Source organism: Diplotaxodon limnothrissa, linkage group LG23 (assembly GCF_057381915.1).
Source record: "Diplotaxodon limnothrissa isolate DT_005_m linkage group LG23, D_limnothrissa_male_GT1.1, whole genome shotgun sequence".
NCBI lineage: Eukaryota > Metazoa > Chordata > Actinopteri > Cichliformes > Cichlidae > Diplotaxodon > Diplotaxodon limnothrissa.
This window is the reverse complement of record NC_140617.1, coordinates 49,493,410-49,516,652: the sequence shown is the minus strand read 5'-3', so window position 1 is coordinate 49,516,652 and position 23,243 is coordinate 49,493,410.

Sequence of the window (23,243 nt, the reverse complement as noted above, 5' to 3'; positions counted from 1 at the left end):
AGTCACCTTTCTCACTCACTATGTGTTAACAGACCTCTCTGCATTGAATCATATCTGTTATTAATCTCTGTCTCTCTTCCACAGCATGTCTTTATCCTGTCTTCCTTCTCTCACCCCAACCAATCACAGCAGATGGCCCCGCCCCTCCCTGAGCCTGGTTCTGCCGGAGGTTTCTTCCTGTTAAAAGGGAGTTTTTCCTTCCCACTGTTGCCAAAGTGCTGCTCATAGGGGGTCATATGATTGTTGGGTTTTTCTCTGTATCTATGAAGCGCCTTGAGGCGACTTATGTTGTGATTTGGCGCTATATAAATAAAAATGAATTGAATTGAATTGAATTGAATTGAACAATTTTAATTCCAGCTGCTCTTCATACTTATGTCCCCCAGATGCCACCAAAGAGGACTATGTTGAAAAGCTTCAAGTAATGAACCCTTTTTTAAATACAAGCTTCATTTGACCATCACGAGCTGTAACTTAACAGGGGAGAGTGGACACACCTGGACAACACAGCTGAACAGAATCAGACTGACGAGACCAGGGAAGCAAAACTAAACATAATACACATGAAACGGGAGACTATCAAAATAAAACGGGAAGTAACACACACTGAGACTCAGACGTGAACTTGAGATATGAGAAACTGGGGAGACAAAGGAGAGAACCACAGAGAACAGACAGGCACGGGTACATGACCAGTGGGACTGAAGGACTAACAAAACACACAGATGAGACTAGGACAGAGCAACTACGAATACAAACCCTTTTTTGGTTTTTGCTTCTTCCTCATGTTACAACCCACCCTGGTAGTGGGGTGGGTTTTTAAAAGGAATGTTGGCACACAAGGTTTGTGGCATTGTTTCAGGGTTTTGAATAGGTGCCATTTATTGTAAACAAATGTGGGTATTTTGTGTAAAATCCATTGAGTAACAGGTGCTATAAGTGTTATAAACATACCTGGTCTCCCCTACAATGTTCTCACCCATCTCTAAAATGAACACACTTATGGTCAGTGAATGCAACGTGCTAACTAAGGATGGTAAATTAGCTGCCCTCTCATCTAACACCATCATAGCTGGAAGCCATACTTCTAATGATCAGATCAAGTAGCCATGGTAACTGATTCTGTTGGGTCTAAAGTCAGACCCCGCTGATCCCAGAACTTATTCCCGTGAAAGAAAAACAAGGCAACAGCGATCGATCGTTTCACTTGCAAGGGAGGCCTTGTCGGTATCTCAGCTCATCACAAATGACCTCTCCGACGGCCCCCTCTCGCTCCCTTTTATTGACAACGTTCACACAATAAACAATAGTTTACAACACATACCTTCCCCACATAACCCCCTTTGGTTACAAAAGACAAGGCACTGTGTGTGTGTGTTGTGTGTGTGTGTGTGTGTGTGTGTCAGACCTCCTGCTGACCAAAGGGTCGTAAACGCAGGAAGCTTACATCAAAAGAAGCACAAGGATGTGTCTGTGATAAAAGACTACAGCCCCCCACCTAGAACCTCGAGGATCTGGGGGGAAGGACAGTGGAGTTTCATCAGAGTTAAAACAATGTACGAATGGTAAACATAAAAATGACAAACATCTAACAATTCACCCTGACAGATTCCTTATAAGCTGTTTTCTACAGCTGTAGATCTTTAAAGCGATTTTATGCTTGATGATATTGGTAATGGCAACACTAGAAAGAAAATATAAGCTAGGTATTACCAAACATCCTGATATTTTTCATTTAATATTTTCAGATGAACATTAGCATTCTGTGTTGAGGCTTATCCTAGCTTTGATCATATGGCTTTTAGAAAGAGAAATAACCGACTTTTTCAGACCTCTATACACATTCACATCACTGAGGATTTATGGTATTCAGGGCACTGACTATGTAATATACAACAGAGCATGTAGCGCTGATGCATAAGTAAGTGCTGTTCTTTGCTCATTGTGAAAGCAATTTTGGGCTGCGTTACTGCATTACTGATTTTGGCAAGTCTGTCTTTCACTCTGGGAAAACAAGACTTACGTCTGTTTTGACCCGGTAGATGGCCCCGCCCCTCCCTGAGCCTGGTTCTGCCGGAGGTTTCTTCCTGTTAAAAGGGAGTTTTTCCTTCCCACTGTCACTAAGTGCTTGCTCATGGGGGGTCATATGATTGTTGGGGTTTTCTCTGTATTATTGTAGGGTCGACCTTACAATATAGAGCATTTGTGGTGACTGTTGTTGTGATTTGCTGCTGTATTAATAAAACTGAATTGGAATTTTGACAAATTTACAAAGAAAAAAACTGCCAGTTAAAGAACAGGAGTTTTTCTTTGTTGTGAGCACTTCTCCCCATTTGTGTCTTTAATGTATATTAAATACAATTTTGCCTGAGGTACTGTTGCCTCACAGAAAGAAGGTTTGATTCCACCCTCAGGCCGGGGTCTTTCTGTGTGGAGTTTGCATGTTCTCCCTGTGTTTGTGTGGGTTCCCTCCAGTGCTCCGGCTTCCCCCCACAGTCCAAAGACATGCAGTTAGGTTAGGTTGGAAACTCTAAACTGCACATAGGTGTGAATATGAGTCCAAACAGTTTGTGTCTATGTGTTAGCGCTGCGACAGGTTGGCGATCTGTCCAGGGTGTAACCTGCCTCTCACCCCAAGACAGTTGGGATAGGCTCCAGCCCCCGGCAACCCTGAAAAGGATAAGCGACAGAGAATGGATGCTGGTACTGCAACAGTGTAAAGCAATTATCTTATCAAATCATTACAAACAAGGTATAGAGAAAAGAAAATGAGAAAAGCAGAAAGTGTGTCCAAGAGGTAACAGCTGTAAACGGTATAGAACAACATACACAAGGACTAACAGACTCAAACACAGTTTCTACCCAATTGCAATATCATGTCTCAATGCTACTAAAAGTAGATGACTCTCATTGCCCCTGTTGTCATTTGTGCCCTTGATGTTGGAATGCTTTCAGACATGTTTTGTTGGATGCGCTAACAAATTGATTGAGTGATTGATTGTTTGAGTGATATATCAACTAGGTCGTATGTTGAGTGTCTGTATGGGGCCTTAGGCCTGGATTGCTTGGGTGTATCTACGGTATGAGAATACTGTATTTTATATGTATTTCTATCTTTTATATCCTATCATTATAGTTTTTAAGTATTTAATTATAGTTTTTAAGTATTTATCTTTTGTGATGTTGCACTGACCAGAGACATCTTTCAATTTCATTGTACCTGTGACAATGACAATAAAGAATATTCATTCATATTAGCCTAATGTCCCAGGCCCAGGGTTGTTTTCTCTGAAGCTGAGTGAGTCTCCCTGAGGAGAGCATTACTTAGCATTTTAGACTAAGTCAATGTGAAAATACCCTTTTAAGAGGAGAATGAAACATCCTGATGAAGGCAGAACATTATATTTTTCTTCCATCTCATTCTTTGCTACATCTTTGATTGTAAACGTCGTAGTCTAAAATTAAAAGAAAAAAATACTAAATAATTTACCAATTATCTCCAATCCAAGGTGGCGGCATGTACAGACCCATGCAGAGTAGGGTGACCATATTTTGATTTCCAAATAAGACGACACTTGGCCCATGAAGAACTTTAATGATACTGTTTGCTTAAAGAAAACTTTAACATATTTAAACGATGCCTTCTCTGTGCAGTTAATGAAATAAGTAATAAATAATATGAAATAAAAAATGTCATTTAGGCTTTTACAAGTCAACAAGTGTAAAATAAGGAGGCTGGTCACCCTAATGCAGAGGCACAGAGCTCCCAGCTACTGTGTGCCTTTTTGTGTTTTTTATGTCTTGTTGTGTCTTCCTGGAATGCGCTAATCCCGCTAATCCCTTTTAGTCGTCAGGAACTGATAGACATGATAGACATGAGAGCATGAGGGTGGGAATGGATGTTTGTATCTGTGTGTGCCTGTATGTCTGTGTCTATATGTCAGGTTGGGTGTCAGACGCCACCTCTCTGGGGACATCTCAGGCCCTCCAAGGTTTGGAGGCCTATCTCCACCCACCACCACTTCCCCTGCCGGTGGCGGACTCCCTCAGGTGTCGGTGCGTTGGTGGTTCTTTGTGTCTGGGGGTGGGCGTCTGGGTACACACCGGCTCACTCCTTGGTGGCCGCTTATCAGGGCCTGGAGCCTGGGGCTCACTCGGGCCACTTCGGAGGTGGGGTGCCCCCGGCCTCTCGGCCTGGGGCTCGGTCACTCAGGCGCAGCTGGCTGCCGGCGGAGCTCACGGGCGCGTCACTGCAACTCCCCCTGACTTCTGCTCTGCGGCTGCTGAGTGAGCCCTCATCTGGGACTCTCCTCAGCTCTTACTGGAACAGTGGCGCGGCTGCCCCTCTGTTGGTCTTCCATGGTCTCTTGTGTTCTGGGGGCCTCTGGATGTCTGGAGTTTTGATCTCCTCCATACCTGCTTCATACCCTGGAGGACGGGGCTGTGGCCCCCCCCACACTCCCTAGCAGATCATTACATGGAGAAACCTTTGGAATGCAAGCATGCTGATCCACACAGGTATGCACACATGGGTATTCACAGACGCGGACTACAGCTTTCTTGGCTGCTGCCTCAAAGCACATTGTGCGCTGTCTATCTTGCGTGCTGCACAATATCGTTTATTATTTAGTATCTACTGATATCTACTGCTAGCTAGTTTATTGTGATGGTGCCGTTTTTTTTATTATGTTGCTCTTTGTTGTTTGCTTTCTCTTCTGTTTTTTTTTCTCCATACAGGTGACCCAGGTGTTTTGTTTTTTTGTTTGTTTGTTTTTTTTCTTTCTTCCCCCCCTTCTCACCGTCTCTTCTCCCCTCTGGTTTTCTTTCTCTCCCTCTCTTTCTTTCATTCTTTCTCCCTGTCCTATCCCCCAGTCATGTCTGTCCCGTTTGTAGCAACTGAAAATAAAATAAATTCATAATTATAATAAAGGTCAATCAAATGGACCAATATGGCAAGGCCATGATGATCCACTTGGTAAAATAAATCCGCTTGGCATCTTTCTTGGCCTTAAGACAACAATTCTGATGCTAAAGATCCAAACGGGACACACAAAAAAAAAAAATGCACTGTCTTTATTGGGAGGAATTCTCAGCCAGCTTCTACTTAACAAACAGCTTCATTTCTTGCAAACAGTAGCAGGGCAAAGAAATCATAGTAACACCAAGCTGACAGTTTCCTCCTGAATGCTGCTCTGGGGCTCTGGTGTTATCAGCTTAAGTCCCATCACATAAATCAAAGCACCTTCTAGTGGCACAGACGATTCCTGCTCTGCAGCCAGCACATCTGACTCGTAAGCCTGGGCCCGACTTGGGCATCACTGGTGCAGATTGCAGCTGTTGCTGATGGTCCTGAGTGTAAACATGCATATAGTAAGAATACACACAGACAGTCTGAGCTGCAGAGACGGTTGTTTTTGGGATACACACTGAGCTCACCCTCTGGCTGCTGTCGATGCCTGTGTGATTGATTGTCTTTCCTGTTTAGCTGTGTGTAGTAAGAGCAGCAGTTTGTGAATGAATCACACACGCTCACGCTTCACATTTGCCATGCTGTATGTATGGGTGATGTTTAAGCTCACAATTATGCCTGACTGTGTTTATTTTTTGCCAAACTTGTGAAACAGCAGTATATTTTATATAGTATGCAGGCTGGCGGGAAGCATGTGGATGCATGGCACGAGCTCTGTCGTTTGCAGTCTGTGTTTTGTGGGTCACACACACACTTACTACGTCTTGTACAGCTTCTTTCGGTTAACACTAACTTCCCTTAAAAACAAGGTTGCTTGTTTTACAAAACACACAGACCGTTCAAGAGCAGGAGTGTTACCGTCACAGGCAAACTTTGGTACGCCCACGCTCGCAGAGGCCAGTACGCATTTAACGCTCGATAATTATCATTCACGCTGTAACCTTTGGCCTCAATGTCATCCCGAATGACAAATGAAGAAGGAACATAGACGAGAAGTGCTCATTACTGTACGTCTGGGCTTACTCACCTGGGTTACGTCCACCCAAAGGTGCTTCAGACTGTCTGTGTTTTTATGCTTTTTGCTTGCAGTGGAAACAGAGATGGCCTGAGTATTTAGATTACAATAACAAAGCAAAAGTATGACATAAGGTCTGTTACCAACAGGTTTTTTTTTCTCCTTTTTAATAAAATAAGTCAAATTAATTGTCAGGACATATACTGTACTTAACACACAAATAGTCACACAATTTTTCTTACATATTTCTACTTTTAAAGACTATGTACAGAAAGCCAGTTGTTACCCAGTGATGTTAACCCAAGTTGAGTCACTGCTCAATCCCACAACATTTAAGTAGGATTCAAATGTGGCTTTGATCAGGCTGCCTTACTCTTGTAAGGTGTGGTTTTACACGAATGGGCTTAAATTATCTTGAAGAACTCCTTGATATGTCAGCTTCTAACGTTTTCACCGACAAAACCCGGCTTATTCTTCTTTGCCGACCATGTCCACTGTTACTGCCGCCATACAACTCGACCCGTGATTCCAAATAAAAGCATTGTCTTTGCCTGTTGTAACTTTGAATCTATTTGCCTTTGTTTCCCGTTTAAACTTTCACCTGTAATTCCTTTAATGTAGATCAAATTTTCACTCTTTCTTATGAAGATTTAAGGATTTTGACACCAACAGCTACAGGTGTTACCTTCAATTGAGGCATCCTTGCACATTTCCTTTGCATCAAACTATCTGCTGAACAAAATGGACATCATTTCAAGTCAACTCAGGGTTTATTTAACATAATCGGGAGATACTGAAAGTACCTTTCGTCTACAGGTTTGGGATCTTGGTCACAACACACACTTCACTAGCAGAAAGAAAAGGGCAGCTTCCGTCTGTCTGGAATTTCAAGGATATTAATGTTTTGGTTTCGTTACGACTGAGCTGCTCTGTAAGACAATAAAATGTCAGTGTGTCAAAAAAAAAAAGAAAAAAAAAAGGAACTGATAGACATTGACCTCAGCCTGAACCCGGACTTTACTTCGATTGGACCAACAGTATGCCACCTGAGATTGCAAGACCATTGGGCACTGTGTGGGTTATTGTCGGGGACAACAGCGCTGCAGATGGCGCAGGAAGAGGAAATAAAAGTGGGGATGCAGAACTGGCTGTCTGGGAGACTTTACTGATTGTAACTGAATCCTGACTCCAAGCAAAAATCCGAGATGACTCAGTGGAGTCACCAGGCCGGACCCTACACCACCAGGACCACAACAAAGACTCCAGCAAGGGACAGGCAGTGGGCTCTGTGCTTATGTGCTAACCAACGGCCTCAATTAGTCTGACTCAGCCCCAACCTCTCGCCCCCACTGTCACTCAGCACCATATCCCTGCAGGGCTGCAGCCCCCTACTGTATGCCCTGTACACCTATGACTGTACATCCACCCGACCAACATCATTGTCAAGTATGCCGATGACACCACTGTGGCTTGTGTTCATCTCAGATGGAGATGAGACAGCGTACAGGGTGGAGGTAAGGAACTGGTGCTCAGGAAATAACCTGAAGCTGAACGTATGATAGACATCAGGAGGCACAGACAGGTTCACTCCCCTCTCATCATCAGTGGAAGTGGGTGGAATCTGTCCCCACCTTCAACCACATATCTGATGAGCTCACCTGGACCCATAACACTAATGTCCTGGTAAAGAAGGGCCAGCGGTGGCTGTACTTCCTCCGTATTCTGAGGAAGAAAAACCCGGAGCAGATGCTGCTGCTGGCTTTCTACTGCTCCTCAGGAGAACACACTCTTCTGCTGCCAGGGTGTCTGCTATGCAGAGGCCACTACTGAGGACAGGAAGGCACACAGAGTAATCTGAGAAATTGATTTCTATATATTCGTCCTGTTTGTCATTTATTCCTGCTGAATACTATTTATATATTATTTCCACAATTTTGTTGTAAATGTAAATGACAATAAAGGGCTATTCTATTCTATTCTATTCTATTCTAATGGACTCATGTTCTGTAACAAAAATGTAATCATTCTCTAAATTGCAAACATGGGGTTAGTATCTTGCCCAAGGATATTTGGTATGCAGCCAGGAGATAGCCTGGGATCGAACCACCGACCTTCTGATTAGTGGCGGACCTGCTCTGCCACCTGAGCTACAGCCACCCCAGTAGAAGCACTTAGACTAACTCCTCTGATAACAGGAGTCTGGATTAGAGAACAGCTGAGAATTAGAAAAACAACACCAACTGACTTTATAGCAGCTCATTTATATTCTTCAAATACCAGGACCAGAAAAAATATGTGACTAATAAAACAGTCAGTTAATCTGACATGGAATTAAGACGAGAGGAACGTTATGAAACTCAGTCGGCTCCAACCTGCAGGGCTATTGAAGAAAAAGAATCTGTCTTCTGTCACAGGCTGGTCATGAACCTCGTGATTTCTGTAACCTGGCGCGTTGTGCTGTGGCTGCCGCAGCCCAGTGTATGATTCGGCCACTTTTTACTACCATTTTAATGATATTCCATTACAGAACCTCAGAGATATACATGGATGTACATCGGGAGATGCTGCAACAGTTTGAAAACTTGAGACTTTGTGTGGAAAAAAACACACTTGGCAAAGTCTTTGAAGAGAAGAGAAGAAGTAAAAACCAGAAGCAGTGCTGATGTGGCAGTATTGTCTGAGTCTTTACATAAATAGAAGTGGCTGGGTGATAATGTGGCAGTGTGCAAAGCAACCAATGCAAAGTCTAAGGAGCTTGGAAAGAAAAGCGTCTGGACTCTTTAAGTTCCCTTGACGACGCTTCATCCGAGAAGCTTCTTCAGTTCTAAGAGCAACTGGTGGAGAGTCCCAGATTTGAGCCCGATGGAAGTGTTCCCGAGAGGGCCATGGACCCCCTATTGATCCTCTTCCTAATCACATGAGCCAAGGTGTGAAAACGGGTGTTTGTCACAGTGAGCCAAAGTTTCGGATGAGCCAGGATGTGAGTGGGCTATGCAAAGACTATACTGCCACCTTTACCTGAAATCTCTTCCTAAGCTTCCACAGAAATACTGACTCATCTTGTTACTTCTGAAAAGTGTTTTCAGGTCTTTAAAGTTTTATGGTTGTTTTAGTTTTGTATCTGAGGTTACCGTTTATATTTAATGCTCTTAGTTTCAGCTTTCCTCCTGTGTATGTTAAGATGCTCCTGTGTTCAGTTACTTGTGTTTATATTTGATAGAGCCTCATTTTTTTTTTTTTTTGGTAAATGGATTTTTTGGTTTTTCTATTGCACTCAGTTCTCAAGCACTTTTTTCTGCATGCTAACTATTGAACATTCACATTGAAAATTGCGATGGATACAGCACGGTTAGTCACCCAAGGATATCTGGCATACAGACTGGAGCAGCCAGGAATCAAACCATTGGTCCTCCTATTAGTAGATGACCTGCTCCAGCTCTTGAACTACAGCCACACTTGTTCCGACTTTCGTGATTAGTTTCAGCCATGTTCCCTGGTGTTTCCCATCTCCACCTGTTGTACCTTTGTTGTTCTTCGCTCTTGTGTCTTCTGGTTTAGATTTGTTGGATTGTATTACTTGTCGTTGTTTCATCCTTTCTCTAAAACTGTTAAACATTTCAGCTGTTTCCTCCATCTGAGTCCTTTAGGGTAACCTTGACAAAAAGAGCAGAAGTGGTTGAAGAACAGGCAACACACTGATGTAAAAGAGCTTTCTGTGGAATACAACAGGACACGAGGTCTTATGTCCTTTTGATATCTTGTTAGTATGGAGAAGAATACAAACGCAAAGCTCCCAGCAGACTGTTTATGTGCTGATGTTAACACCAGAGGAGTTTTGTAGAGAAGCCATGCACAAAACCTAAAGGTCACTACTCTATTACTTTATCTAGTCTGATGTTCTTTGGCTGAGTTGCTGTGGCTCCTAAATGTTTCCACATTAATAACACAATTTACAAAAAGCAATTCCATAAACTGACCTGTAGCAATGGTGACATTATGGTGCTCAGTTAGCTCTTTAAAACGTCCCGTTCCTTCACTAGTGTTTGTAAAGACACGCTGTGTTATACACCTGTGTCAGTGGCACTGGGAACACCGTAAATCAATCATGTAGAGGTGTGGTTCAACACATTCACATAGTAAAGCAGTCTGTAGGAGTGCTGATGAGAGAGCTGTGTATAGCTGTGTTACAGTTCCCCTCGTGTTTCTAACCTAAATTGAAAACGTTCTTCTTCTGAACGTCAGCTGTGGTCTTTAACAAGCCTTTACTGTTCTCAGGTATAAAATGACCATAAAATTAGGTATGCAACAAGCAATATAAAGGTAATTATAAAGACCATGTATTATTAATAACCTTAAGACCTAAACTATTTTGTAGCCACTGTGCTGAGGGCTAAAGTAAGATTTGAACAAACACGAGGTTCCACCATGAGCAGACAGCTGCATTTTAATCACAGCGCTCTGGATTCACACAAGCTTTTTCCTTTTAAAGGCAATTTGAGCTGGCTTATTTCTGAGAAGCCCCACTGAGTCTCTCTGTTGCAAAGCGGCTATTCTTTCAGTAACACAGTGGTTTATCTCTCCATATGTCTCTGCACCAGTCCTGGTGTTTCATGAACAAGCCCAGTTTTCCTGCAGGGACTGACCCATAGTTAATGCACCTTCTCTCTCCTGAACAATCAGCCAGGAAGACTCTCGGGCCTGGCGTGCTCCTTAGAGCGTATGCGCTCTCCAACCACTTCTCAACACACACGTCTCAGATAAGCCCAGAGTGTTTGATGGGGAAAAAACTGTCTCCTTTTCTTTATCAATTTCAAACAGAGGGCTTTTTTGCACCATTATTCTGTGCTCTAACTGATAAGCTGTGGAGAGTCCAGAGTGGCATGAAAGACATATTGTGCAGGGCAGTGGTTTGCAAAGATAAAATAAGAATAAACAAGAAAGGTCGAAGGCGTCTGAAAACACACTGAAGCAGGCCGTCCTCTGTTCACACTGCAACAGAACAGCCAAGGATCACGTTTAATACGTTATCATGAAAGTGATAATGTTGTTGGTACCGGAGTACTCTTTTAGCTTCAAGTGTTATGTGACATTGAGAGAACCAAACATAAATAGTAGTTCAAAGTCAGCTGCGAGCCCGACACGAACCCGACGTATCAGCCAGAGGTCCCTTTACTACGGTTCGGAGCCACGGACCTGTTTTATATACGCGTGGAATAGTTTCTACACGAGAATGCTGCAAAAAGTGCAGCCTTACCTAATGTCCACCTACTGTTACTCTTTTATATTAAGATTTAAACATCTGGTTGGTGTTGGTGTGGAGAGTAACCTTCAGTAATAGTAATAAATCACACAGCAATAGGACATTCATGTAGTTGTAAAAAGCACGATAATGTAATAGGTAATCCAAACTATTCAGAATACATTACTCTCATTGAGTAACGTAACGGAATATGTTACAGAATACATTTTGGGGCATGTATTCTGTAATCTGTAATGTAATACATTTTAAAAGTAACCTTCCCAACACTGCAACTGAAGACAGCTCAACAAATGTCTCCAAAACTCTTCTGGTCTGGCAGCTAACGTACAGTTGCTGTATTTCCCAGGGAGAGAAACAAGAACACATTAATGTGAGTGTGCTGACACTCGGAGAATGAGAAAAAGTAACAAAGAGGAAAGGATTTTTTCAAATGTAAGGACTGCTCAACAAGTGCAGTTTGATAAACTGAAAATGTAAAGCTTCATTGTAATATCCTATTTCATTTGACAGTTTTTAAAGGAGACATTGGACCTACATATTCTTTTGCTTAGAAACCAGGTTACTTTAGTGTACGTTTCAGTACTATGATGAAGTTTACAGTGTTGTACTATGTTAGACTGGGACAGACCGATGTGGTGGCCATGCTCAAGGTCAGGTATTATTAGGTTAGAATAAGGGTAGTGCACATCAGTTTAAAGCTACACTGATGGCTTTGATTAGATTTGTAACTAAACTTATCTTTGTTTATTAGCTTTATGAGATAAACGGGTTGGAAATTCAGGTAAAATTGATAGGGTTGTCTAAGCACAACCCTATTGCTGGAACAGCCAAGACAATTCTACTACAATGGCAAAAGCATTGGACACTAGGTAGAGCTCTTTGGTCGTGTCCAAATTCATGGGCTGTATCCTCCTGAGGCCGCATTTGTAGACCGATTACGTCACAGCGACGCGCAGAAGGCTGTCCAAATTCGTAGACTCCTCCGAATGCAGCCGACAAATGCGTGCTCCTTTTCACCGAATTTGAAGGATGGGTCGGGTGTGTCCTTCGTGGCCTACCATATCCCAGAATTCATAGCGCGGCCCAGCCAAACTCCAGTTTCCAGCAACGGCGGCCGCTACTAAGTTTTAAAATGACTCATACTAATCTTTCTGGGTCACAAAATAAACTTTTAACATATTTTCAGGCGAGAAAGTAGTTGTGTAAACATCAAATATCTGCTCGGTTTATCAAGATATCGCATATTTGCCAAAGTGCTTCGACGTTTTCAGAGGCGTCTGCTACCCACCAGCTCGACAGCTAGCCGGGAGCTCGAGGGTTACTGATGCGGCCGAGAACGGCACAACTCCCGGCACATCATTTTCAGATCACCGCGGACTTTCGCTGCTCGGGTTAAACGTAATATATAAGTCACTTAGACAACGTAAAATTTTATTGTTTGGCTTTTTTCAGTGTTTTGTTTGTTCGTGAGTAAATCGGTTTGGCTGAGATTAAAGTTATTAGATTAGATTAAATCAAGCTTTATTAATCCCCGGGTGGGTTCCTCCTTGGTTTTCACACAGCTGAATAAACGTCAAACAGAAAACTGATAAACAGTGTGTGAGATGGTCGAGAGTTTACTCCAGTGTCCTGTTATATTTTAGACAGCAAGGAGCAGACGGCCGAGTTTATTCAACTCCACCGAGACAGCGTGATCTCGTGCATGAGGGAGATAACAGTGACAATGCTGTTCCTGAACCCCAGTTACTCTCAGTTAGCTGTAGCACTGCTCTTTATTGAGGTTCCATGAATATGCACAAGTTCATTAACATATGACATCTTACACAGGCATACATGTAAACAAAGAGTACTGTCTGTGTGTAGTGTAGGTATGTGTGTGGGTCAACAGGTGACCCCGTGAATGACTCCACTAACTCTGCTGGGCCTGTGAGTCCAGCAGTTCACCTAAACAAAGGGCACTTACACTTAAACAGACACAGAGTAGGTGTCCTCCTGCACCATAAAACAGAAAGAGAAGGTACGAGCTCTCTCATGACCTTAGGATGTGTGTGCCAGAACACTCTGGAAGCACACAGAGTCTTTGCAGACTACTAAGGATCAGACCTCTATCATTATGCAATCGATTATATACTTATAAGCATATATGATTGTATGTTTCTAAGCATAAATAACAATCCAACAATATAACTCTGACAAAAATATGCTTATATCCTTTTGAATTGTAAATGCACAGAGAGGAGTTGTCCTCAGAGCAGCACAGGGCTTGATCATGGTCTCCAAACCTTCTGGTGTGACACTATGTTATTCTAAGTAACCCTTTTCTCTAAGATCTGCACCCAGCTGCCAAATCTCACTCTCCTGAACACTGGCCAAACACTTCAGGTGGACTCAAACATTCCAGCATTTTATAGTGAATGATCTTTTTGATGATGAATTCACGTTTCACACAGTGACAGTGGTACAACAGAAAAGTGGACGTAGACAGAGCAGTGTATCAAAGCCCACGTGGGAAATACACAGTGGGTATAAGTCTGGGAGGGTTGCTGCACCCCACCTCCACTGAAGCCTTTCCACTCTGACCAAGGAAAAACAGCTTTCAGAGGTGTGTCACACCCTTGGATTTGTTCTGCAGCAGAATAATAGATTTACATACAAATCTGTGTTTAAACTGTGCATAAGAAGACTTTATGCACCAATCAGTGTTTTTTTCAATGTGTTCATACCTGAATTTCTCCATCCTGCACTTTTAGAAGTGCCCCTGACCGTGTGTACGAACAAATGTCTGTAAAACTACAATGACCACTGCTAAATTCTTCTTTTTTAATTATTACTTACATTTAAAACACCATAAGCCACAAAATGTCTGAAATTATAAAAAAAAAAATATATGCAATGCAATATAAAAAAAATATTGCATTGCAGATGCAAAGAAAATATTAAATGGAAAGATGTTTAACCTTTAAACGTATTCGATTTTTTAAATAATCTCCTGTCATATATTATTGTGTCTTTCACTCATCCATCCATTCCCTTTTTTCTTTTCATCTTAAGCGGACAGGTCACCACCTCCTCCACCCACTTTTCCATAAGTTTGATGTCCGAGCTCCTTTTTCCTTCAGCCACACTGAGTGTCTCTGTTTTTCCCTCATTTTAGTGGAAAAAGCTGCAGCTTTTCTGGCAAAAGTACAGACGTTCTTTAGTTAGGTTGAAGTCTGCAAAGTACTTAATCAACTTCTTTACTCAGCAAAAGTGAAAAAGTGCAGGCTCTGAATTCTACTCAAAGTAAGAGAGGAAAAAGTAGCTCACTGAAGCACACTTGTGCTATATGTTAATATAAGAAAGACATATTAGTTCAAGAAAGAGAGCCCATTAGAAGGAAATGAATTCAATTGATGTATTTGGTGGTTAGTGTCCGATGGCCCATCACAGCAGTGATAGGGATTAGGACCCGCGGACTCTGGACGCTGGTGGCAGAGATGAAGATGGAGGCTTGAATGGAGCCTGATGAAGGAGAGGCAGAGATGGGGAAGAGGTAGGCTCCATGAAGGCGTCTGAAAGGGAGAATGACAGTGAGATTTAGAGTACGTGGAGTGGAGGCTAACTGGGTTGAAGAATGCTAGCAGAGAGGCAGCATTCAGGCCACTGACTGCCAGCAGAGAGAATGCAATAAGGCAGAAAGCAGACAAAGGACAGAAGACAGAAGGGGAACCTGTGTCGAGGATCCACGCAGCTGAGGTCAGAGATCCTGTAATATGCTGGTATGCAGAGGTCAGAGAGCAGCAACATCCTGCATTAAGGTTTGAGGCTGCTGATAACCTACGTAGAGCAGAGAGGCTGGAGTCTGCTGAAGCTGAGCATCGAGCAGTGAGCCGGCGATAAGGCTGAAAGATACAAAGGACAGGAGAGAGCACAGAGTGTGCAATGAAGCAAAGGACAATGAGGCTGAGAGTTGGTAGAGGGCAGGAGAGACAAGAGAGACTTTAATGCTACTACCAGGTATTTGTCGACTTTCCGTAAGTTTTAGACTTTAATAGAAAAGCAGAACCACAGATTAAGAAAACATGATGTGAGCAAACACATGGATACAGGATGATGCTGGAATTGAAATGGATGCAAGAAGAGAAGGCGACCCACAGGAAATGTGTGGACATTTGTAAATTTTTGTAGTAAATTGTAAATATTGTAAAACTTTTCTTCTGTCATTTAATGGTCGGGCATTGTACAGCTACAAGCATCTCACCCCCATGTCATACTGTGTATGGTTGTGTGTGTGTGACAAATAAAATTTGAATTTGAATTTGAATTTGAAAGAGGAACAAAAGCTCTGTATAGCTGTAGTGTATCAAAGCCTCTGGAGGCGACTTTGGCGTGATTTGTAAATTCAGAGCTATACAAAGCTCTGAATTACTGCGTTGTGTCTTTGCCATAATGACATGAAATATTGGGAAGCATGTGTTGCTAATATAAGAAGCATAGACATGAGGTTGGAGTCAATCCTGTGGAGGACAGGAAAAAGCGGAACATCGGTCTCCTCCTGCTAACCAACGGTAGTAGCCCAAACCTAAAGATGTTTAAAGCACTGAAGACAGAAGAAATGTGAAGACACAGAAAAGGACATAACATTCAAATGACTGAGCAGTTACAACAAATAACTTCTGACGCAACCTTTAATAGCAGAAAATAGTTGCACTGGAGAGCCAAGATGAATAATGAAGAGAAAAAGACTTGTAGTGTGACCAAAATGAGACGGGCAAGCAAGGAGGCAGCTGATGTGGAATGGATAAGGAGCTAGGGACATTTGAGCAGCATTTGATTGTTTAGGAAACCTAAACAGCTATTATTATTAAACAGAAAGCACATATGGCAGCATATTGCACAGCCTGTGAGGACCAGGCCCACCTTATAAAGTCCCCTCAGATGAGTTCTGCAGATGAACTGTGGTGGGATTAAATAATTTGCAGTGCCTCTGTAATGCTGTGCTTTTTTATCAATAAGTGTAATAAAGTTATATAGTGTAGTATTAAGTGGACACAGTCCTGAAAATAAAGGCATGAGACGGTGTGTCCTTGAGGAGTAGAAAGCTGCAGACTCACGCTTGCCTGGGAAAATGTAGATCAGAGGGGAACAAGTTACTGAGACTCTGCTGTTTAGACTAGAATGAGAGAGCTTCTGTAACAGAACTGTTAGGGCCACGCCACCACTTTGAGACCCACGGCAGCGTGTCGTGCAGGACGCATCTCCCTTCTAGAAGTAATAAAGTGTTAAATGATCTACTGAGCAGCAATGTTGCCTCTAATGTTTCATGTGTCTGAACACACAAACTCCCTGAGCGTCCCTTGGACCACTGTGAGCAACAGCAGACGTGTGCGCTGTGGTCACGCCAGCATCCGATCCATCCAAGTTACATGTTTATTAAAGTAATCAAATTACAGCATTTACATTTATCCCACTTATAATGAAAATTAAAAAGAATCTTGTTCCTGACCTGTAGCATGTTAACACTGTTGGAAGGAAAAATAACTTCAACTCAATTTTGAAAACACAACTTTCTTTTTTAAATAAAACTGTCACGGTCCCCGTGTCTCTCTGGTTGGCCCACGCTGGCTACAGGTTTTGTTGTTGTTAGTTTTAGTTTTTTGTCTCTCCTCCTCCTCTCTGCCTGGGTGGAGCTCATTACGGGCTCTCACTCTTGGCCCACGCACCCCTGTGGATGGTGTCCACCTGCGGCTGATCTGGCTGATTTCCCCAGCTGCTATTTAAGGCAGTGGCACAGAGCAGCTCACCGCTGGAACGTCGAACCACCTGAGTTCGTGCTCGCGGCATATTCAAAGAAGAATCGCTTACACGTGTTTTATGTTGTGGAACTAACCTTGACCTTCTGTCTGTAGATTCTGGACCGAATCACCGGACCTGTCCAAGTGGGGCAGTGTGTGGAGTGTTGGGGCGAGTGCGGCTGAAGAGGAGTGCGTGTGTGCGGAGGAGCGGTGGCGGTGACTGAGTGGAAGAGGAAGCGTGTGTGTGGATTCCCCCCCCCCCCTTCTCTCCCTGGAGCCCTGGACCCCCTCCCGACTCACTGTACATATATTTTGCACTAAGGTGATCCCTATTGTAAATAAATCCCCTTTTTGTTTCCTTGAAAGAACTGTCTGCGCGTGGGTCCGTTCAGTAGCCTTGACAGAACGTTCCAGCCAGAATATGGACCCAGCAGACCTTGACCCAGTCCAGCGAGCCCTTGCGTCACAGGAGACGGTGCTGGTCCGCCACGAGGCTATGTTCTCACACCTGCTTGGCCAGATTGCGTCCCTCACCCAGGCAGTGGCTCGGCTTACACCGCTGGAAGGAACGCCCTCGGCGGCTCACCCCGCCCCGCAAGGCGCCGAAGCCCAAGCTGTGGAGCCGGCAGCAGCTGAAGTAACAGCCCCCTCTGCTCTGGAGCCAGGCACTATAGGTCTCCGGCTACCTGCCCCTGAGCCCTTCTCTGGTGAGCTGACCAAATGTGCAGGATTTTTGACGCAATGCTCTTTGGTTTTCCGCCAACAGAGAAGTTTCTTTGAAGACGATGGAGCAAGAATCGCATTCTTTGTACAGTTGTTACGTGACCGCGCGCTGCTGTGGGCACAGGCAGCGCTTAAAGCCAATCCAGACATAACCTACGCTGTTTTTCTCTCGAAATTTAAGAATGTTTTTGAGAAGGGGTCCGGCGCCGAAGCAGCAGCTCATCGGTTGCTGAACCTGAAGCAGGGGAAGCGGAGTATGGCAGACTACTCCATTGACTTCCAGATTCTGGCTGAGGAGACCGGCTGGGGTGAGGATGCATTACGTTGTACCCTTCTAAATAACCTTTGTGAAGAGTTAAAGGATGAATTAGCCATGCGGGAATTGCCCTCCTCGCTAGATGCTTTAATGAGTTTGTGTGTGAAAGTAGACGGCCGCCTGCGCGCACGACGGAGTTCCCGGCTCCACACCTTTCATGAGCTATCGGGGCAGCGCCTACCGGACATCACTCCCGTTACAGAGCCAGTTACCCTCACGTTGTCTGGAAATCATTCTGAAACGATCAGCCTTTTTGTGTTTCAGGCTCCCCACGCACCTTTGGTTCTGGGCCACCCCTGGTTACGACGCCACAATCCTCGCATAGATTGGAAGAGGGGGTGCGTGTCTGGGTGGGGGGAGGAGTGTCATATGAACTGTCTTAGATCAGCCCCTCCCCTCGCCTCTACTGTCGAACCGCCCCCAGCTTTGGAACCACCGGACCTCTCCTCTGTGCCGCCAGTTTATCACGACTTGGCCGAGGTGTTTTGCAAAGACAGGGCGAGGTCGTTACCCCCCCACCGGCCGTACGACTGCGCCATTGAATTGCTTCCTGGGGCTCCGTTACCTACGAGCCGCTTGTACAGCATCTCGCGGCCTGAGCGGGAAGCAATGGAGACTTACATCTCAGAATCCTTGGCTGCTGGCATAATACGCCCTTCCTCGTCCCCGGTGGGGGCTGGTTTTTTCTTTGTTGAGAAGAAGGACAAATCGCTACGTCCTTGCATTGATTACCGGGGGCTGAACAAAATTACAGTCAGGAATAAATATCCTCTCCCGCTTCTCTCATCTGCATTCGAACTCCTTCACGGGGCCACCATGTTCAGCAAACTGGACCTCCGAAATGCATATCACCTGGTCAGACTCCGAGACGGCGATGAGTGGAAAACCGCTTTTAACACACACCTCGGTCATTTCGAGTACCTGGTGATGCCTTTCGGGCTAACCAACGCCCCAGCCATCTTCCAAGCGTTGGTTAACGACGTGCTCCGTGATTTCCTAGATCGGTTCGTTTTCGTCTATCTGGACGACATCCTGATTTTCTCTAAGACTGAAACCGAACATGTAACCCATGTAAAACAGGTCCTGCAGCGGCTGCTGGAGAACAGACTCTTTGTAAAGGGGGAGAAATGTGAATTCCACGTTCAAACAGTGGCGTTCCTGGGTTACATAATTGACCAGGGTAACCTCAAACCGGATCCGGCCAAGATCAAAGCTGTTGTGGAATGGCCGGAACCAACTGATCGCCGTCAGCTTCAGCAGTGCCTCGGCTTTGCCAACTTTTATCGCCGGTTCATTGGGGACTTCAGTAAAATCGCTCTGCCTTTGACCCGCTTAACCTCTCCTAAGTTCTCTTTTCAGTGGGATCAGGCGGCCCAAAAGGCCTTCACACAGCTCAAGGACCGATTCACCACCGCACCCATCCTGGCTCAGCCTGACTTGCGACTCCAATTCATTGTGGAGGTGGATGCCTCCGACTCGGGGGTCGGCGCGGTGCTCTCACAACAGCGAGAGGGTAAGCTACGGCCCTGTGCCTTCTTCTCTCGCCGCCTCTCCCCAGCCGAACGCAACTATGACGTGGGAGACCGGGAGCTCTTGGCTATAAAACTGGCCTTGGAGGAATGGAGGCACTGGTTGGAGGGCACGGCTCAGCCATTCATTGTATGGACGGACCACAAAAACCTGGCTTACCTGCAAACAGCAAAACGTCTCAACGCTCGACAGGCCAGGTGGGCTCTTTTTTTCACCCGTTTCAACTTTTCAATCTCTTACAGACCGGGCTCGCGGAATGTGAAGCCGGATGCCCTATCACGGCAGTTCTCGGTGCCTGAGGAGAGGCAGGACCCTGAGCCCATCCTGCCAGCGAATTGTGCCGTTGGTACAATAACATGGGAAATCGAGTCGGCCATTCGTGAGGCTCAGCGGGCTGAACCAGATCCAGGAGGAGGACCAGCGGGGCGGCTCTTTGTTCCATCGGCCACTCGGTCTCAGGTACTGCATTGGGATCACACTGCCCGCTTCACATGTCACCCAGGAGTACACAGAATGATCACCTTCCTTCAGCGCTACTTCTGGTGGCCCACATTATCACGAGACGTTCGGGAGTACGTCTCTGCCTGTTCAACCTGCGCCTGCAACAAGCTGGGACATCAACCTCCGGCCAGCTTGCTGCTACCTTTACCCACACCGTCTCGGCCGTGGTCCCATATCGCGGTGGATTTTGTTACCGGCCTCCCACAGTCAGCAGGTAACACCACTATAATGACTATTGTTGACCGCTTTTCAAAGGCTGCGCATTTTGTTGCACTCCCCAAGCTCCCGACGGCCCTGGAGACGGCTCGGCATCTCACGCATCATGTGTTCCGCCTCCATGGCATCCCGGAGGACGTGGTCTCGGATCGTGGGCCGCAATTCACCTCTCGTGTGTGGAAGGAGTTCTGCTCGGCGCTAGGAGCCAAGGTCAGTCTCTCCTCTGGTTACCACCCACAGAGCAACGGACAAACTGAGCGCACTAACCAGGAGCTGGAGACCGCTCTGCGCTGCATAGTTGCTTCCAACCAAACCATCTGGAGCGACCAACTGCCCTGGGTGGAATATGCCCACAACAGCCTGACGTCTTCAGCTACAGGGCAATCTCCGTTTGAGGCCTCCCTGGGGTATCAGCCTCCTCTGTTCCCTGCTCTGGAAGGTGAGCACTTTGTCCCTTCGGTCCAGTTTCACCTTCGTAGGTGTCGCCGGGTTTGGAGGGCCACCCGTGCGGCCTTGCTGCGCACGAAAGAACGCTACAAACGTCTGGCTGACCGGCGCCGCACTCACGCTCCTGAGTACACCATCGGTCAAAAGGTTTGGTTGTCCACACGCTTCGTTCCTGTTCATGCCGAATCGAAGAAGCTCACCTCAACCTTCATCGGGCCTTTTGAAATTGCTGCTTTGATAAACCCTGTTTCTGTTCGCCTTAAGTTGCCGCGCAACATGAAGATACACAATGTCTTCCATGTGTCTCAGATTAAGCCGTGTCTCTCCAGTCCATTGTGCCCTCCTTCCAGGCCCCCTCCGCCCGCTCGGGTCATTGGTGGCCTCCCTGCCTACACGATCTCCCGCATCATGGACTCTCGCCGTCGCGGGAGGGGTCTTCACTATCTGGTGGACTGGGAGGGTTATGGCCTTGAGGAACGTTGCTGGGTTCCCCGCTCCGCTGTGTTGGATCCCGGGATGGTTGCCGACTTTCATCGCCTTCATCCGGATAAGCCTGGTGGGTCGCCGGGAGGCTCCCGTTAAGGGGGGGGTACTGTCACGGTCCCCGTGTCTCTCTGGTTGGCCCACGCTGGCTACAGGTTTTGTTGTTGTTAGTTTTAGTTTTTTGTCTCTCCTCCTCCTCTCTGCCTGGGTGGAGCTCATTACGGGCTCTCACTCTTGGCCCACGCACCCCTGTGGATGGTGTCCACCTGCGGCTGATCTGGCTGATTTCCCCAGCTGCTATTTAAGGCAGTGGCACAGAGCAGCTCACCGCTGGAACGTCGAACCACCTGAGTTCGTGCTCGCGGCATATTCAAAGAAGAATCGCTTACACGTGTTTTATGTTGTGGAACTAACCTTGACCTTCTGTCTGTAGATTCTGGACCGAATCACCGGACCTGTCCAAGTGGGGCAGTGTGTGGAGTGTTGGGGCGAGTGCGGCTGAAGAGGAGTGCGTGTGTGCGGAGGAGCGGTGGCGGTGACTGAGTGGAAGAGGAAGCGTGTGTGTGGATTCCCCCCCCCCCCTTCTCTCCCTGGAGCCCTGGACCCCCTCCCGACTCACTGTACATATATTTTGCACTAAGGTGATCCCTATTGTAAATAAATCCCCTTTTTGTTTCCTTGAAAGAACTGTCTGCGCGTGGGTCCGTTCAGTAGCCTTGACAAAAACTCTGACTGTATGATGAGTCTGTGGTCTGGGAGAGAGTCTGTAACTCTGTCTGCAAATACAGTAAATAATGACCAATGTTGGGCAGTTAATTAAATACTTCTTCAAAAAAAGTAACTGAGTTTTGCAAACAACAAAGTTTTGCAGCTGTTTACCTAAAAATGCAGCCAAGGCGTTTTTAAATAAACATTTCAAACTATTTACAGAACAATCAGCTGTTCTGCATCTAATCTGATGCCACACAGATTATTTGTTTCACTCCAAAAATAATTTGTGTCCACTATGAGATGAAGGAGAACAACAGCCTGATACCTGCAGGCCTGACAGCAGCAAATCAAATCAAATCAAAATCAAATCACTTTTTATTGTCACATCACATGTGCAGGCACACTGGCACAGCACATGCGAGTGAAATTCTTGTGTGCGAGCCCCACAAGCAACAGAGATGTGCAAACACAACAACACAAATGAGCAAAATACAAGAATGGCCAACCTGAAACTAATAAATATATGTACAATATATAATAGTGTATGCATTTCTGGATGTGTATACTAAATATTTTCCTACGTGTGTGTGTGTGTGTGTGTGTGTGTGTGTGTGTATACACATTTTTACAAATTAAATAGTAAAAAAATAAAATAAAATAATAATAATAATAATAATAATAATAAAATATATAAAATATACAGAGTTGAATATGTGCAAAACAAGTGGCATTTATATACAGTGTGGAGTGCAGATGTGTCACTGCTGTAACACCTGTAACACTCAGCAGTCGCCTCATTGTTCTGACACACAACACAACACTACTGACTACACTACACACTAACTACACACTGACTACACACTGACTACACACTGACTACACACTAACTACACACTGACTACACACTAACTACACACTGACTACACACTGACTACACACTAACTACACACTGACTACACACTAACTACACACTGACTACACACTAACTACACACTGACTACACACTAACTACACACTGACTACACACTTACTAACTTACAGATGTGTCACTGCTGTAACACTCAGCAGTCGCCTCATTGTTCTGACACACAACACAACACACTAACTACACACTGACTACACACTGACTACACACTAACTACACACTGACTACACACTGACTACACACTGACTACACACTAACTACACACTGACTACACACTGACCACACACTGACTACACACTAACTACACACTAACTACACACTAACTACACACTGACTACACACTGACTACACACTGACTACACACTGACTACAC